The 13,281-nt window shown below is 47.8% G+C and overlaps 1 long non-coding RNA gene across 1 annotated transcript; it reads right to left on the bottom strand.

Annotated features, from left to right (window-relative positions):
• Positions 1–4,967: 4,967 nt before the first annotated feature.
• LOC136786727 (uncharacterized) lies at positions 4,968–9,432 on the bottom strand. Its single transcript, XR_010826221.1, has 3 exons — positions 8,787–9,432; positions 7,446–7,624; positions 4,968–7,062 (listed from the first exon to the last, which is right to left on the bottom strand). It is a non-coding gene; the product is annotated as an uncharacterized lncRNA (long non-coding RNA).
• Between the last annotated feature and the right edge of the window lie 3,849 nt (positions 9,433–13,281).

A 13,281-nucleotide genomic window follows, 5' to 3' on the forward strand; every position in this document is an offset into this window, starting at 1 on the left:
ACAGCTGGAGCATTGGCTCAGGAGGGCACTGTGACAGGCAATGCCACTTGTTACACCAAGTCCTCCTTATTTTTGTGAGATAATGTGTGCTGGGGCTAAGGGGCAGCTCACCTTGGCCCACATCCCTGTGCAATAAGATTTCCTGCTCCAGGAGGGAGGAGGACGACTGCAACGGGCCCTCAGAACTAGAGGGTTTTGCTAGGTGTCCCCTTACCGCTTTTGTCTCATCCCCACAATGGGCTCCTTGCCCCTTGCCTTTCCCTGTCCCACCACAAGCTCCCTGCTCTCTCAGTTGGTCTCTCCCCATCTCTGTTCCTCCAGCCCAGCCCTCTTCTTCCACCACTGAGCTCACTCCCACCCCAAACACCAGCCCCTCTTTCCTGCCCGTCCTCCACCATCTCCTACCCCATCTGCCATTAGCTCCCTCTCTGCCCTGCTGCCATGCACCAGGCGACATTCCCAGCAGTTCCTCCCCTGCCCTTCCATTTGCCCCCAGCCTGTGGCTTCTTGAAGGCTCATTCTTACCTCCTCTCCTTGACTGATTTTTTTTTTTTTCCCCCCCAATTATTTACATCATTAGCACAAGCACACCCTAATTTATACCACTTGCCTCACAGCTCCCACCCATCCCCAGTTGTTTCTCATCGCAAAACTCATTGAACGCGTGCTTGGCATTTGCTGCCCCAGCTCCTTTTCTGCCTTCTTCTGTCCAGTTTGTCTTCTGCCATCTGAACTTCCTTCTCCTTACACAGAGTATTCCAATCCCATCAAACCCATGCTTCCCAAAACAAAGAGGGCCAGTCTTCAGGTGGAAAATTTCTTTAAAAAATAAATGCCTTGTGCTCTTGAGATAAATGCGCATTGCCGAATCACTTCCCAGCTACTCTGTTTATGTAACCTTGAAGCTATTTTGTACAATCCTTTAGTTTTGACAGCTTAAGATTGGTTATGAGCTAATATTTTAAAATCAAAATAACTCAGAGGTACAAGAGATTGTTAAAGATCTGCCAGACAATCCGCACAGAGTCGCACCAACAAGCACAATATTTTTTTTTAAAGGAAAGGCTTTTTCCTGGGTTACCTTGTGTTCAAGTCAGAAGATGTTTGAGTAAAGTAAACTCACTCCCTTTCCAATTTGATGGCCTTTAGGAAGTTGAAAATATACACATGGATACATGCTTATTGTCTTTCTACCTGGCATTTCTCTGTGAATAAAGGGCTTCCAGCCAAGATCAACGAGATAAAATCTTTCAGGAACTTTTACAATGTCACATACTTGTGCAAATTGCCCGTGTGTTTATAGCAACAGGCACCACAACAGACCTCTACGCTTTCAATTAGGCCAGGCAAGCCAGGCGGATCAAGCAACCTTCTCCATGTGTTTACGGGTGTGCGTTTGCATGCGATTGCCCTGCCAAAGCACGGAGATGCCGGGGAGGAGCGGGGAAATCACAGCTCCCCACTGCCCCGATGGACACACGATGGACCGGGCTGTGCTGGTGGTGAAAACAAAGCAAATCCAATGGTTTTGGGTCCTTCCCCGGCTTGTAGCAAGACCTCGAGTTGCTTCACCGATTCCTGCCTCGTTTTACCCATCTGTACCGAAGAGATTAAATAGCGCTTAATCACCTCGCTTAATGTGCTGTGAACTGTCAAAGACCTGGAAATCCTGGGGCGTATGATCCAGCGTGAGAAGGAAGTGTTATTACGCATGGCCGTGTGTAGCCATCTTGGTGAGAAGTTGCCTAACGCGAGAGATGTGGAAATGAGCTTCCAATTTGGGTTAAGTTAAATGGCAAAGTGAGACTCTTATTTTGGAACACAAATGTTCCTACCAAAGTAATTATTCCAGAACAGCTATTTTGATAAGTATCCAAAAGCAGACAACTTCTGTGTACTGGAAGAAGTGAGTATATTCTTCTGTTTCATGATTTTTAGGGATTATTTCTAGGCATGTTGCTGGCAAGTGCTAAACTTGCAGCTTTGCTATTATCCAGACAGTGCCTAAAATGATGGGCTTCCATCTACCTCAGCCAGATAGAACCATAAATAATATCAGTTAGGATAAGATGGAATTGATTCATTTAAGCTCTCATTCACAGAAAAATGAGCTAGAAAAACAAGGCCAAAATATCTATAACTATAAAAATCTTTGAAAAGTGGGTTCGTTGTACTTTCTTTTTTCTTTTTTTTTCTTTTTTTTTTCTTTTTTTTTTCTTTTTTTTTTTCTTTTTTTTTTTCTTTTTTTCTTTTCTTTCCAAATAGACTGTTTTCTTCAAGGAATAATTTGCGTGCTTTAATGTTTCCATTTCTCACTGGAGAATATTTTTCAGGAAGCTGAGTAGAGGCCTGTTTCATTCCAAAGGACAAGTCCTTTCTGCTTTGCACCTTTTGGCAAGCAAGGGGATGCCTGTGCAATCTGCCCCTGCCAGGGTGACTGCTGCAGATGCAGAGGCCAGTGCTGCCGATGGGTGAGGACAGGTATGTGAATCCCGGGCAGAGCTCGGTTTGCTCCGAGTGCCTGCAGGCAGCGCGGGGTGATGGAGAGCCTCGAGGCTGCACTTCAAAATGAGATGGGAAAGCGTTTGGACTGCTGCACAGGGCAGGCTGGGAAACACGAGCGTGATTTATTGCGCCAAATCACACAAATAAAAATAAGTAAGTGACTCAAGCATGTGCTTGCCTTAGCAGGGGTCAGTGCAGCGAGACACATCCCTCTTCCCACCTGGTGGAAAACTGCCCCAGGGAATCCTCCCAGGATCCAGTTACTGATCTGGGGAACATCACTTAAGCCAATGTATTTCATTTCCAGTCCCTTGGGATTCCAGATGAACAATCAAAGGGGTGAAAAGGGAAGCTCCACCCAAGTTTGCATTTCACAGGATGAGAAGTGCATTATCAAGTGACAGTGAAATAAGCCCAAGGCACAGCAAGTGCCGATGGAGTGCCTACGTACCGGTAAGTTTTGATTAATTACCGCAGTATGGTTTTACCTCTGCAGCAGTCCTTGAATTAACCATGTGCACCAGGTGGAGGAGATGCTCCTGGACAAGAAGGTGATGAAGAGACCCTGCTCCCAGCCTGCAAGCCCCTCTTGCTGGAAGGCCCTTAGCAGAAAGCCCCCTGAGATAAATGTTGAAGGGCTGTGTTAAACGGGTGTCGAACGACAGGGACAGGCTGCGCACACATGCTTCAGCCAGAACTGCCACGGAAAGAAGAAATGATTCACTCCATCACCTTTCGAAGTGACACTGTCTCGTGTGGGAGGATGAGAGAAAGTACCAACTGCCCACTCTCCAAACCCCACTCTCCTTACTCAGATGAAATTTTTATGTTGCCACCCACACACGTTCAAAAACCCGTGACTCATCTCCACAGATAATGAGATCAGCCTTAAAGTTACGAGATTTTGAATACAATAAAGGTTGCCTCCTAAGCTCTTCTCTTGAAGAAGGCCTTTTTTCAAGCTTTTCCCAGCTACCCCAAGAGGTGGGGATGATTTATTTCCATTTCTACCTCTCCCAGAACTGGGGCTCTAAGGGGCCCTCAGTTTTGGGGCAAAAGCCACCTGTCCACAACCTGCGGCATACAATCACAGGAGCTGGCAAGGCCCTCGTGTTGGTGGAGCGCTGTCTGAGCAAGAACCAAGAGGTCTGGTCCATGATCAGCTCCATCTCAAGATGTTTCACTTGTTCCTGGGTCTCTCCCAGCTCGAGGCAGGGACTGGACCTGGTGGTGGAGGACAGAGAGAGCACCTAACACCTGAATATGCCTCATGTCCTCCACAGCTCCCATCGCAGGGCAGGATCAGGCTATGAATCACGGACACTGCTGGATTTCAGACAAGAAAATCTTTCCCAGAGGATTCTGGCTCTGAGGTTGATGTTTAGGGTCTCTCACCCACTCTGTAGTGTTTTTTTTTAATTACCCCTTTGGGCTTAGGGTTCCGATTACCCAGTTTCATTCCTTTTTTCTTTACTGATTCGGAAATATTTGAGTGACAGATCTTTTATTAAAATATCATTATCAGAGAGCATCCAAGAACGGGCAGGGCTAGCGCTCCACTCAGGCTTTCCATGCCTCGGGGGGAGCAAAGCTCTTCCTGACTCTCGCCCGGCCGCTGATGAGCAGAGGCTTGGTATGCAGCCCTTGGTAAAAAAGACAGAAGAGCAGGATTCTCCCAAAAGGCTGGGAGGGAAATGAATTTCCACCACACCAGACAACTAAGCGGTGAGGCAAAGGAGACAGCCTGCTCATCTCATTCAAGAGCTCCTTCCCATCCCACTCCTGGCAGGGAGTCAGGAGCAAGAGGGACACAGCGTGGGCAGCTGCTGCCTTTACTTGTCTCGTTCCTTGTCCTCTGAGAGACCATCTGCACAGCAAGGAGAGCTGCGCCGGGGCCGTGTCCTCTCCTCTTGCACCAGTGCTTCAGACACCCGAACTAAGTCCAGGGGGGATGTGTTAGACCCTTCTTTTGGAGCACAGCTTCAGGCATTTTTCCCTGCTTCATCTTCACGGCTGCTGTGAGCTTGTGTCTGCTTTGCCAGCGCAGGGCCAGAAGCCTGCAACGATCCATCACTCGTACAATAAAGTGCCACAATTGCATCTTCTGACACAGGCACTGCACATAAAGGTCTATGGATTATATTCTGTAGGAAGTCAAATTAATCGGATTTGAAAGAAAATGAGGTGTTACCCATCCATCCTCTTTTTTTTTCCCCACTATGTGCATACTTCTTCCATTTTGTTTTAAAGTACTCTCTAAAATGGGGTCACTGAGAGCAGAACCTGAAATACTTTTGTTTCAAATGGTCTCGCCAGGTGTTGCAATAGGGTTTCTGCACCTTCTCAAAGCCCTTCTCCCAGCTTCCATGGCATGTTCTGGCTGCAATATCTGAAGAACTGGGCAGGAAGAGTTTGGCCACTGTCCCCAGGCCGCTTTGCCCAGGACGTTTTTGGTTTGGGGATGGTAGACAGAGTGCAGACACCAGCTGCTCTGTGTCAGTGCACACACCCGGCACGGCATTGCTCTCCAGGCTGGTGCGTTCCTGCCCAGCTAAGTCAACATCACACCCAGTGCTTATGGGAAAAAAACACAAAAGAAAAGCCCAGTTTGCTCTCTCTTGCCTATCCATGGCACGATTCCAATTATTTAATGGACTAACCGAGCCTGAAACCACAAAACCCACTGGTGTAGCAGGGAAAAGAGTGTTTCCCAGCGGGGTGCAGTTGGTGGGTCACCCGCAGGTTCTGGCCCCACCACTCAGGCTGGGGCTGGTGTCCAGGGCTTGGCCACGCCATCTGCCCGCTGCCAGGGAGGAGATCAGCAGGGATCCCGGCTTTTCTCATGGCGCTCCCCATTCTCCCTGAAATCGGATGGATGTCGGGCAGGTTTGCCTGAGGCATGGGCTAAGCCCCTTTCCTCGAGGCCACCCGTCTTTCGGGAGGTGAGGTTTTGGGGAAGCCAACAGGCGTCCTCACCGATGAAAGAAATGAGCAGCAACGTTGCAGCTGGCGTGCAGGGACAGCCCTCGCCGGGGGCCCAGGGCTATGCACGCCCCCGTCACCGTGCCAGGGGGTGCCAAGTGTTAGCACGGATCCATCCCGCTCACACGCTGCCTGCTCTCAAATCCTTTTTCCAAAACAAAACAATTACCGGTGCTTTCGCCTCCTCTGTTTTGCTTGGCTCCGCCACCCTTGTTTGTTGTTTATCGCGGTGCTGTGCCCTCCTCCCGGGCGGCTGCAGATGGGCCACGCCGGCAGGGAGCTGCGGGATGAGGAGAAGGGTCCGGGCATGCCAGCACCAGCACTGCCTGCCCACCAAACCCCACACTCGAGGCTCCCTTCTGACCTGGGAAAATTCAGCCAAAATTTTGTTTTGACAGAGAGCTCCGTTTTGACAGACTTTGACTCGGTTTCCCATGCAGTCCCAACCACTATTGCCCTTTCCATGTTATTATTTTCCACTGAAATACCCAGAAACAAACATGCTAGGATTTGGGTTTTCTCTCGCTTTGTTTTCCCAATGGGAAATATTTGTTCATTTTGAGGGGGCAATCAGGAACTAAACAAGCAACCATGCAAAACACACCAAAAACATTCAGGGTGGGGTGAAGCAAGTGGGGTGGGAAGGAGCCCCAGGAAGGGTTTGACAAGGGGCCGGCAGCAGGGTGGTGGCAGAAGTGCTCAGACTGGAGGGTCTGAACCTGAGTAAGACATTAGGGGAGAAATACAAATATATAGGGGCAGAATATAGAAGAGTGGCTCCTTTCCTGCGTGCACATAAAACTGAAGGAACAAAGCTATGTGTGCCAAGGGAAACGGGAGAGGAAAACCAACAGCATCACCAGGTCGGGGAGATCTTCAGAAAGAAAAAATGAATTGACCTTTTGTGCTGTCTGGAGAGAGACTCTTCCATCATCTTTATGGATTTCCACCTTCGGCAACAGCTAAATAACCTTGCGTATCTACCATCAAGGAACTAACAGCCATGCCATAAATCTTAACCCTAAACTATCATTATTCGCCAGAGAAAATGAATGGTTTGCTCTGCAAATGACAGAGAGCTCAGCTCCTGAAAGAGGAGACCCCTCTCGGGCTGGGCATCGCCCCCTCTCCGGCTGCGTTTCAGGCTCGCTCCTACTTGTCATGGGCCAAGTGCTGCCTGTGGATTTGGCTCCGAGAAACATCTGTGCAGATGTGCCATTTGATACCTCTTGAGACTGGTATTATCTGGATATTATCTATTTCTTGATGGAGTGACCCAGGTTGGACACCGATGCTGCGCAGCCAGGTCGCAGTCACCCACAGCCAAGCTCACTCTTCGCTCGGAATAAGGATCCTTGGCATCCCAGAAATGATAATAAATGGGGTTAAGGTTCACTGATACGGACAGAAAAAAGTGACCAGGCCTTGTGCGTCCTGCTCCTCTGTCCCAGGAAGGACACACAGCCCCAGCACGGGCACATGGAGCCAGCCCCTTTGCCTCGGCCCTGGGGCAGCTGCCGTGCGCAGGGTCCTCCCCTCTCGTCAGCGCTTCCTCAGCCTGGGTGCCTGCGAGCCCTTAGGGAGAGCAGGGGAAGAGGGGAAACATTAGTTTCTTAACAAATTCTTGTGTCATCTTCTTGACAGCACCTTTAAGTGCTGAGTGACACTCAGGAATGGTGTGGCTTAACCTCAGAGTTCATGCGAAGGAGCATTTCCCCTGCCAAAGAGCAGCAGCAAGCGCTGCAGGAGAAATCCCTCCCAGCCCTCCCTGCCAGCAGCACCGAGCCCACGTGGCAGGGACGCAGCCGAGGCACCCTGCTCCCCCTGGGCTGCGCCTTAATGCCAGCGGGAACAGCTGGCTGCTAGTGCATTTTGGAAGAGCATTTGGACATTTGTGAATATCTGGGGTGATACATCATGCGAAATTACCGCCTTTCGGCGGTGGTGGCACGACTGACCTTACACGCTTGTTTAATGCACTGCCAGTGGAAAGCAAGAGGGGTGGACACGAAGAAAGCGTGGTGAGGGTGAAAAGAAGCATCCTGGTGCCGGTAGCGCCCGCGCTGCTGCTCTGGCCGGCTGGGTGAGGATGTGAAGGCAAAGGCTTTCCCGCAGCACTCCTTTCCAAACTCATTATCTGGAGACCAATAGAAAGGCACTGTTTAAAATCCCGGGGATCAAAGGTTTAACATGACCAAGAAGAAGAAGCCTGGAGAGCATTAATTAATGTTTATATGTGGTTTCTATCTCGTCTTTCCTTTTTCTTCACCCTTTGTCTGCCTCAGAGGATAATAGGTGGGAACAGATTTTTTTGTCAATGCCAGATTTCAACAGCTAAGTCTCTTCTTTCTCCTCTCCAAAATTTATGTAACAATTTAATGCATTGGCTAATGATTCATGTGACTTTCCCAGTGTTTATCTGCAATTAAGGCTCCCATTGTCTCCCAGCATTGCCCTTTCCTTGCAGGGATCTTCTGCCGGGGATGGTGCCTGGGCAGAAACCTTTGCCGTCCGGCCCTGGGCATCCCTCGGCATGCCAGTGCCGAAGGAAATGTGCTGTCCCCTCTGCAGACAGCAGGGCTAAATCACCTCCCACGGGCACTGCCCTGCTGCAAATTCCCACCCGCACCGACCCGGCGGTAGCATACATGTGTAACCCCGACCTTTCTTTACAACTTCTTTGGGTCAAAGCCGTTCCTTCTTCACAGGGTGAGCCTCTGGCAGGGAGGGCAGGAGAGCAAATAGCTAATCCCCTGCCAGATACTCAGAGGGTATAAATGGCTCCCCGCTGATTTATGTCAGCCGAAAATATGACTCTGCTATGTCTCTGGGTTTCTATATAGCATCAGGCTATGCTGCATTTGAACCCAGTAATTTTAGCTAAGAAAAAATTTGAAGCTACTGCAACAGGTGAAAAGAATGAGGGGGTTTTCTTTTTCTGCCTCAACAGGCTACATATTGCCATCTTCTTAAAAAGAAAGAAAGAAAGAGAGAGAGAGAGAGAGAGAGAAAGAAAGAAAGAAAGAAAGAAAGAAAGAAAGAAAGAAAGAAAGAAAGAGAGAGAGAGAGAGAGAGAGAAGGGACCCCCACCAGCTATTTATCTAAGTTCTTGAAGTTCTTTACACAGTATCACCTGTTGGCTTTTTTTTTTTTTTTTTTTTTTTTTTTAATGCTTATCCAGCAGAGAGGACACATTGCATGGACAACGCTGCATGCATTGAAAGGAAGAGGCTTACACTTGGATTCAATGTTCGTGTTTGTATAAATAAATCACAAAAAGCCCTCAGTATTTTACTTACAAACTCCAGGACTTTGAAGCTGGGAATGCTGAAAATGGGGTGTTGCAAGAAATTGTAAATAGCCTCTGTTTTTTCGGGAACTATCAACTGCATGATCAGGCTGGGGTGTTTTTCATGGGGCATTTGACACATTCGCTGCCAGAATAGCTGCTTGCAGACTGAAGAGTCCAGGCATCACTTACTCAATTTGGTGCAAAGCAGGGCACAAGAACACAGCTGTAACACCCAAAGTTCAGGATCTGCTCCATGGGTGGATTAAAGCTTCCCTAAACTTATCATCTGGAAAGCTAATCATCCTAAATTCATTTTACGATCAGTGGGAGATACTTGTGGAGAAGGTATGCTTGGCATCTCGGTGATGATTTCTTTATGGCCAAGGGGGAGCTCTATAGAAGTAGACCGGGTGAGGGACGGAAAGCTTATGTACTAACAGATGTCTTCTTCTCCACATTTTCCATCCTTCCAGCCTGTCCTGCCTACAGAAGGGAGGAAGCCTGTCCCTCCCCTCTTTTCCTGCTGTCATTCAGCTGCTTCCCCAGAGCCCACCTTGAGATGCCTGCTGGCAGGGATGGGAGCGAGGAGAAATCCCAGTGCTGGGCAGGGCAGAGCAGCACCTGCAGCTCGATGTCATCCTCACCACTGCAAATTCTTGTATGATGACACCGTGTAATGGGCCTTAAACGCTCCTCTCTTTTAATTTTTGCATTCTGCTCCTCTATTTATAAAGCAGGGTACGCAGGCATGCCGGGTAAAGGCAGGCACACGATGCCAAGGCAGGATTAAGCCCAACTGCATTGCAGCAATTCCAGGCGCCGCCAACCCAGCTCTTCTGCACACCATGTGCTGGGGCTGAAAGAGCAACCCCAGCCCCACGGTGCTGCTCGTGCCCCACTGCACCACCCCACTGCCTGCAGTCCAGGGTTTGCACCAGCCACAAATCCAGCGGCGAGTGTTCAGCCCGGATTTTATTCAGCCCTTGTCCGAAAGAGTTGCAGTGATCCCAACAGCACTGGAGTCAGAGGTAACGTAACACGGTGAGGGCAGCCAACGTGATCCCCCATCTTCATTTCCCTTTTAACGCGGGCACAGAATTAGTTATATCTAGAGGAAGTTTCTTAAGACGAGAAATTCCGTCTGGATATCAGTATTTCCAGTAATGGAAAATCCACCGTAACCTAGGCACGCTGCGCCATGGTCAATTAGCTGCACTGCTAAAAGGTTGCTCCTGCCGTCTCCATCATCCATTCTGTCCATTAGGGAAAATCCAGCAGATTTAAAAATGAGATGCGTGTCATTTCAACTTCTATATCTCTTTTTTGTTTTAATGTGTGCAAAATTATGTTAATTTAAAAAAAAAAAAAAAAAGAAAAAAAAACACCCCCCCAAAAGACATTATTTTCCAGAAGCTGCAATTTGGCTCTTTTGCTTCTGACTCTGGACCAAGAGCTAATGAACTCGTTGACAATGTAACTAGAATACAAGGAAAGGGACTTGGCACAGCAAGAAACTGTGCCCTATGAATAGAAGGATTCGTACAGCCTCAGCCACGTTAATTCTGTCTCCATTCAAAAACACTGTGCCTGAGCACGGGGGAACATTTCCACGTTTGACAGATGGAATAATCACAGCAGTGAGATATTAATACTCCATTAAGCAACCACAGATATTTCTCTCCTCTTCCCCTAAGTTCAAAAACAAAGAACAGAAGGTAAGGTAGCTATTCACAGCCTGTTTAGCAAGCTCACCTATTTTTAATGTGCTGGCTGCTATTATGCCAAAGTACCCATAACTCCTGAAAAAAGCTGGTTAAAAATAGAACTCTATTAATTAGAATCACCAGCAATTACAGAGGTTATGGCCTGATTCTGCTCTCACCTACAGACACCACAGGAGCCCCATGGGCTGAGGGAGGGGAGGCGGGTCCGTGCACCGCTGATGCCCGGGGCAGGTCTGTGCACCCATTCAAGAAGGGACTGGCACAGGAGCAAGAAGGAAGGGCTTACTTGAGAGTTTAATGAGGCTGCAGGACCCACTGCCACCCGGGGCTCCTGAAACCCAAGAGCCAAAGTGTAATTTATGTGGATAATAATACCTAGGGTCATTATAGCCAGTAGTAAGAAGCATTTGGAAGGCGTATACAATATCATGCAGCAGGGTGAAGCCAGCTGTTAGAGGTTAGGAAAAGGGCTGTCGTGGAAGAGAGATTGCTCTGCAACTGCCTGCTACTGTTCTTTGTATCTGAGGGAGCCATCTGGTACCAAACGCTGACACGAGCTGGACAAATTAGAGCCTCCTGTGTGGACACCGATTTTCTAAATTTGTATTCCCCATTTCCACTCGATGATGCAGGTAGCATTTGGTGAGGCAGAATGACGTAGCCAAACTGTAAGACATCTGCTGTATCGGGGACATGAAAATCAGGCTTTGGTGGCTTCAGGTTTTGTCTAGACAGTGGCAATCTAAGTTAAGGAAACCAACTTAACTTCTATCTACAGTCAGAGGCATCTCTAGGAGCAGATAAATTTGCTTTCTCCCTGCCAGCCATAGGTGGCAAGGGGACAGGCAGCTCCAACCGAACAGCAATGTTTTAGATGGTTGAAGTGAGGCAAGATGAATCCCACCCAAAGGGAGGACCGCTGCAAGCTGCTGCTGTGTTGCATTGCCCAATGGATTCTCAACATGAGAATAAAAATGCCTACCCTAACCAAAAAATAATAATAATAAAAATAATAAAATTAAAGTTTCTTAACTCACCTCTTGCAGCTTAATTGTCAGTCCTGGGAGACCTCATTTTTTACATACCATAAAAGCAACAAAAATTTGATAAAGTGATCCAACCATTAACTGAAACTGGAGGATAGTGCTGGAGAAGGAGCCAGCAAAAAGTGTAAATCACAGCCCCTTCCACTGAGTAGGTATGACAGCATTTCTGTTAAATCCAGCTGAAATCCACTGGTATTAGTTCATCCATCTTAAGAATATGAATGAATATAGAAATCTGGGTATGGGAATCCTCCCTTTATTAAATTTGTTGGCATTTCATTGTCAGAAGTGAAAGCACAAATAGGGGATGAGCTGCCTTCTTCACTTCTCTCCTGTGGCATCCCAGAGTGAGCCACGTAGGCTCAGACACGGCCCATGAGGCTTTAAGTCAGTGAATACGAAGGCTGCCAGTGACTCCAGTGGTCTTCAAACCACACTTTTACAAAAAGGCAAACCAGTAATGGGGCCTGAGAGATCTGAAGTGTCTTGGCTTCACCAGGAATGGGTGTGAAGACCCAATTTCAGATTTTAAGGGCTGGTGGCTTTGACCTGAATCACTTTAAAGCTGATGAAAAGCCCCACAGCAGCACGTTTGTTGTTGTTGAGGCTGAGTTTCTTAACAGGCAGCTTTGGGTGACCACAAAGTCAGCCGTGACAGCGAGCTCCACCACGACTTTCATAATCCAGCCCCAGACCTGAAAATTACAGCTTGCTCCCATCCCTGCCTTTCACATCCTTCTGCACCTGCTGACTTTGGCTGGAGTTGCAGGTGATAAAACACTACCAGAAAGTCTGTTGTAATATTTCCCCGTGCATCAAAAGCATAGGAATTCAAGAGAATTTACGAGAAACTCTGGCAAGATTTATACCCTGGTTCACAAGCCAAAGCCTTTCAAAGGAATTAAAATACATTTCTTATGAGCAGCTGAACTCGTGTTCATGCTCTTAGTGCTATCAGACAGGATTCCTGGGTTTTGCACTCTTGCCAGCTCTTTCAGCTCTTTCTGTTATTTCGAGAAATGTGCTTCACCTCTTTGTGCCTTTAGTTTCCATATCTGTAAAATGGGCACTGCACCTAATTTAGAAGTTCTGCATCACGTAATGCTGGAATGTTGGCCAAACACTTAAAACTGTGATAGTGGAGTTCTTGATTTCTTGATTTCAGCCTGTGAAGAGAATAAAATTAAAGCTGATTGCTACAGAAAAGAAGCCTTTGTGTCTCATCTTCCTCCACCAGATTATGTTTCTAAAGGTATGTTAAGAAGTGAGACCCCATAGGGGTTAGCGGTGTCCATTTAAATCTCTCAAATACCTACACACAAATATACCAAGCGCATGAGGATTAACTCTAAATCTGAGTGGATTAGTCAAGAAGCTTTGCACAGCAACGTGGAATTGCTGGAGAAAAATATATAAAATTGTCATTTTTGTCAACTTTACAATACAACTTGATCCCCCGTGTATAATGAACAGTAAGCCTGGCAATATCCCGGGATCAGGTGAAGAGAAAACTTTCACTAGGGAAAAAACCGTGGAATTCACAGGGTCAGAGCATCAGAGACGGGAAACCTGAGGCCACCTAGCTCCCTCACCCCGCACCAGGCAGTCCCCACCGGCTGCCCTCCTGGAGCTCGTCCAGCCCTGCTTCGAAGATGTATTCACCCACAAGGATAAAAATATATATTTACACACTCCCTGCTGGTTAAAGACAAATATGAGAGGTTAGGATGTG

This window comes from Anser cygnoides, chromosome 21 (assembly GCF_040182565.1).
Source record: "Anser cygnoides isolate HZ-2024a breed goose chromosome 21, Taihu_goose_T2T_genome, whole genome shotgun sequence".
NCBI classification, from domain to species: domain Eukaryota; kingdom Metazoa; phylum Chordata; class Aves; order Anseriformes; family Anatidae; genus Anser; species Anser cygnoides.